This window comes from Notolabrus celidotus, chromosome 4, assembly GCF_009762535.1.
Source record: "Notolabrus celidotus isolate fNotCel1 chromosome 4, fNotCel1.pri, whole genome shotgun sequence".
In the NCBI taxonomy this organism is placed as follows: domain Eukaryota; kingdom Metazoa; phylum Chordata; class Actinopteri; order Labriformes; family Labridae; genus Notolabrus; species Notolabrus celidotus.
The window spans coordinates 32709038-32715037 of record NC_048275.1 but is presented as its reverse complement, the minus strand read 5'-3'; positions in this window follow the sequence as shown (position 1 = coordinate 32715037).

The following is a 6000-nucleotide window of genomic DNA, read 5'->3' as shown; positions in this document are numbered from 1 at the left end:
AAAAACAGGGGAGAAAGGGAGGGATAAGGGAGAAACGTTATGCAAATGAGTTTTATAAGTCGAGTCGGGCATGTTGTCGTGACACTGTCTATATTTAAAACAGGTCACCTTAACCCCACCCCCGCTGTCTCAATGACAGACAGCGAGTGAGGCTGCGCTGACATCTGGATGTTCCACAATTGCAGCGACACGCACGCACACGCGGACACTAACACGTGCAAAAAAACCAAAGGCATTGCTGGATCTTATTTGCATATTCAGACACACACAATGCACATGCAACACACACACACACACGCAGCATGACAATGGCTATGATATATGTATATATGTAAAACTGGCCAGCCCATTCTCTGCAGGCCAGGACCCAATCATTCCAGCGCGCTGAGCAGAGAGACAACCAGTCAGCCACTCAGCCCAGCAACAGAGGTGACAGAAGAGAATACCTGACCCTGGTGCATTCACCCATCTCTCCATCCACCCCCCCTCATCTGCTAGCCCCTTCACATTCCCTCACTCCTCCATATTCAACAACAACGGCATGCATGCATGCATGCATACGAGCCCTGATTTTATGGTGCCGTAGAGTGGCCGTGAAGAATGGCTACTGCCTATTTACATCCCCCTGCAGGCCCTCAGGCTGTCCATTTTTAATGGAGACGACATAGCACTGACCAGCACTCCCTTCTCCAACCAAACCCCCATTTGAATAATTTCAGCCCTTCATTTGCCTCTTTTTTTCTCCTCCTCACCCCTCCTCTTCTCCGTCGCCTTGACCCAGATACCAATGAAGAAGAGTGACACTTCTCCCCTGACCAGAGCGGGACCCTTCATATCTGTGCAGCCATTACCCCACCATATTGGCATCTTTCTCCAACCCTTTTTTCCCCTATCACTCTCTCTCTCTCTTTCCCTCCCTCTCTCCCACTCTCTCTACTGTCCATAAAATATGCCTTGGCGTTATCTCTCCCCCCACGCAGGAGAATAATGAAAGGCAGTGGCATGACAGATTGGACATAGATGAGATTGCCGCTGTGACTATATGCACGGCTCGCCTCGGCCCCAGCTTTGCATCTGAAATGGAAAAAGGGTGGAGGGCATGTGTGTGTGGGTGTGTGTGTGTGTGTGTGTGTGTGTGTGGGTGTAGGAGGAGGTGGGGGTTGTTGGGTGCAAGGGGTGACAGTAGGCTTGAGGGGCAGTGGTGTGGGGAGGGGGGTGGGGGTGTAGCGGGTGGTAGTATGTGAGGAAAAAGAGGAGAAGGAAGGGTCTGTGTGGCTGATGGGTTTGACGCTAAAGGGGAGGAAGATGCCAAACTGTGTCTGTGTGTGTTTTTGTGTGTGTGTGTGTGTGTGTGGGGGGGGGGGATTGCTTTAAAAACCCACAAAAAAATCAACAAAAAAATGACCCTCTTGATGAAATCTTGACTGTCCCTGCACACAGTGCTGTTGTTGTAATGCACAGTCATCATCAGTGTGTCTGACTGCACTGAACTGACTGGCAGCTGAGTGCAGGTTGAGATTAGGCAGATTACAGCAGGGAAGCTCGGGCGTGATGGCTGAACATGCTGCCAAGATGGCTGCTGTGGCGCGGCGGCAAGGTGCCAGCAGGCAACATGTAGGCACCTGTTACAGCTACAGCCGGACATCATGCTTATCCACGGTGCCAACAACTGCTGCTACAGCGGGGGGTTAACAGGGGCAGGAGGGGAGAGGGATGTTCTGCTCTGATGGTAATAGCCTCTTATTACCTCACAACTGGTGTGTACTTACTGTCAGTTTAAAACAAATATATATATAAATAAGTATTTAAGAAATTAGCATACATTGAATTTAATAAATTCAACTTTAAAAAAATAAATAAATAGAAATGATGCATGTAAATAGTATATCAAATATTTAAGTATTTAGAACTATCATATAACTGTCACAATTTTTAACATAAAATTGTAAAATAGATTTTTAATCACTTTTGTTTAATTATGATGGATAACATGGTATATACTGGAAACATGCTCGTATTAGGCACAGGCTTATCATTCATATATATATAAGTCAATTACTTTTTCCCCTCTCTAAATTTCCTGTAAATGTGTTAGCTGTATGCAGACACTGACTGTCCTCATGTTGCCTGTTGTTAGGGTGAAATTAGAATAATGTACATTCACACATTATGCATTGATTTGTATGTTTTGTAAGACTATATTGAAAGCATGCTTGATTTCTTAACCACCCACTAACACTGTCTTTAATTTATAACTGCAATATGAATATTTCTTTACATAAGTGTCTTCATTTTAAGGTAAAGTGTGTAGAAATGTGAAAATTCAGCAAAATCTAGTAAGATAAGATAAGATAAGATATTACTTTATTGATCCCCCGGGGGGGAAATTCAGTTGTTACAGCAACCCAGACATAAGTACAATCAAGAAAGAAGTTTCAATAAGTAAAAAATAAATACAGATAAGTACAAAATAAGTACAAAATAAAAATAAAAAATAAATAAAAAATAAAATAAAAAATAAAATAAAAATAAAAATAAGTAAAATAAAATAGATAAATAAAGCTAGAGTACAATTTAGATATATACAATGTTACAAATGTCTGTTACCGTGGTGGAATGTGTTCGAATTCTAGATTAAAACACTCCTTGCATCATTAAAGTGATGTTTTGAGCACAAGAAGTAAACGTCTATTGTTACAAATTCTACTAAGCACAACAACCACTCTCTTCTTCTTTGTCTTCCAACCAGTGCATTTCACACAGCCACTAGTATTTTTCTAGTTTGACCCTTATATGCTGCTGTAGAAACGTGATTACAGCAGGAAGGAGAATGAGACCCACTCCTATGTAGAAAATAAAGGCTCACTATAAGTTAACAGAAACAAATTGTTTGCATATCCATGTGGACATACATGTACACATCAAGCGGCAACCTCTGCCCGCAAGAATTGAAGCCAATGTGGACGTGCTAAAAACTGCAGGTCATCGAGTGTCCGCTTGAGGCTGGCTCTGGAAGTATCAGAAGCCAAATACACACCAATTCAAAAAAGCCAATCTTTACAGCAGAAATAAACATGTTTACAGCCTGGTACAAAACATGAGTGTAGTCTGGATAGCTCATTTCCTTGATTGGCACACACTGTACGCAGGGTGAATTTTTTTCTAACACGGAAGTTTCGAAGATATTTAGATTACGTGTTTTCCATTATGAGAGGCACAGCTGACTTGACTGACAGGCGGGAACACTGTAGCTGTTGGCAAGGAGGCTCAAAGCCCGCCTCTTTACGTCAGACTTGCTCGACAGAAGTTATGTTGAGTTCAGCATTGCCATTATGGTTTTTTGCCGACTATTGGCTTCAAAAATCTCTTCAGAAACAGATGGGTGATGTCACGGATACTGCGTCCATTATTTGTGCAGTCTATGGTACATATACATATTAATGTCATATTCCATTTCTACCAAGTTTGTTCTGCTAAATGCTGTTTTTCATTTCAACACACTGCACCTTTAAAGCTACTGTAGGTTTAAGGTTGTGTTGATTTTGGTGCCCCCTGTGGAATACTGTGGTTCCTCTTATCTCTTTGCTAACTTTATCTTGTACATGTGCACATCATATTTTCTAACTAAACATTTCATCCTGGTAGTTTTTAACACTCTAATGCATCACTTATAATCAATCATTGCCATATAATATGTAAAAAATTCAAATTAAAGATTAAACAGCGTGCAACAAATCACTTTTTCCAAACCCCCTTACCCTGTAGCAGCTTTCAGACATCGAAAACATTAAAAATAACTATGTAGAAATAGTCAGTTTGTTGTTTATGGCATGATTTTTTTTTTTTTAAGGCATAAAGACACATTAGTATTAAACCTAGACTGTCTCATAACCAGTTAAAACTCCTCACAGGAGCTTTAATCTACACTTATTTATCAGTTATTATTCACAGAGTTACAGAAATTTATTTTGCAGAATAAAGCTTTACTTTCTCAGTTTTTATCAATGTGTTTTTTCTTTTCTTTAAATCTAGTTTTGCTTCAAGAATCTGTTCACAGCAGATTTTTGTCCCAGAAAAAAATGTGTTTGTATCAATTTTAAGTGTAACACTTGAAACTCTCTCCAGCTGAGCAGAAGGACAAAGTTTCTTACTTTGAGTCAGTGGGGTGGAGGAGAGCAGGAAGAGGAAGGAAGGGGAGGAGGAGAAGGAGGTGGGGAGTTAAACGCGGCGTTTTTGGCACCGAGGCTTGATCCGTGTTGCGGCTAAGCTGAAAACGAAGCTGACATGACCCAGAGTGAAGCAGGTAAACAGGCCCAACCTGCTTTGCCTGGGGTGACCATCTGGCCGTGTCTCATGGCGAACCAGCCCGCAGGATGCACAAATACACACAGTCAGACACACACACATGCTGGTGTACCTGGTGTCCCCTCTCTTTTTGTTTTTGTCTCTCAGAGGCTGACATGCTTTGGCTGCAAGCGACGGGAGGCATCAGGTAGGGAACAAGCAAAACAGGTATCCGTGCACACAAACACACACACACACATTCATACAGACGACATATGGTGATCGGGCACTGCGTTGTAGTCCTTAAGTGGTGCTAACTTGACCCGAGGCAAGAAAGGCAGAGAGGGAACGAGAGAAAGAAAGAGGCAGAGAGGAGGAGGGAGGTGGTTAAAATTGTTGCGAATTATTGATGCACCGTTACAGATACCTGCTGGCACAACACGACGCTTTGTCTCTGCCTGTCACACACACACACACACACACACACACACAAAGTGCAAACATATTTCAGCTCCTAACTTTGCTTTATTCCTAAAAAGCCTTCACACTGTCAAGTTTTGATTTAAAGCAACCTATCATCCTTACAAGTCTCCTCCAAAAAACTCTAATTAAAATTTATTCTGCCGCCATCAGCGCCTCGTTCATTATGCAGAAACAAAGGAAGGCTCTTTGAATGAGAGCAGAAGAAAGGCTCCTCCGCTGTTATGTCTGTGGCCTTTGCCAGGGACAGCGTGTATTGTGATGTTTCGCATGAGATAAAATATTCATAAAAATGAAGGGAGCAAAGTTCCAAGGCTGACAGGAGGGAGGGAGGGAGGAGAAAAAAAGTTAATGAAAATGAGTAATCAAATTCGCTATCTCCTCCTTTTTTATTGAAAATCCTTTTTTTTAGTTAATTAGAGCCTATTACTATTCTAATTGGCTGCGTCTTACACGTCCAGTTCAGTAGCGTCATTATGGAGCTATTAAAGAAGACCCAGCGAGACGGAGGAACAGAGAAAGCATAATCAACCAATCAATTAGGATCTTTGAGGAAAATGAGCTTTGCTACATTATCACGTTTGATCTCATGTCCTTGGTGTGGCTGCAGCGAGTCATTTTTTCCCTCCTATTTTAAGTGGATACATCAGCCAAATGTCTGAATTCTTTCAGTGCCGTGATTTACATACATGGAGCATTTCTTTATATAGTGAAAGACAAACAAAGTGATTCACCAGGGGCACAATTTACAGACCTTTTTTTATTCAGCATTGTGTGCAACGTGGACTTAAAAAAATGATTTAATGTCAGAGAATGCCAAGAAAATACCATCAACACATTCAACACAGAGTTCTGTGAATACATATATTTTATATTCCTGATGTTAGCTCACCTGTTCAGCTTGTTCAGTTTCTGTAACATCAACACAACAGCACAGGATCACTTAAAACAAGATTCTACTTTACAAACTTCCAGTCCAGTTGTAATGGCTGGAAACTGACAGCCGTTCACACACGTTGTTCATCTCTGTTCCTCTCAAACTCCTGTTTTTTTTAGCTATAGCACTGTAATGTGTGCAGCCGACTGGGTGCTAATTAGCAGCTTTATATATAATCCAGCTAAGGGAGAAAGAGGACAAGACTAGAAAGAGGAGAAATGTAGTCGCTACATGTCGAAGAACCCCATTAACGCCAGCGTTTGATGTTAAAATTCACCTTTTCTTTCTCTTGCTGTCTG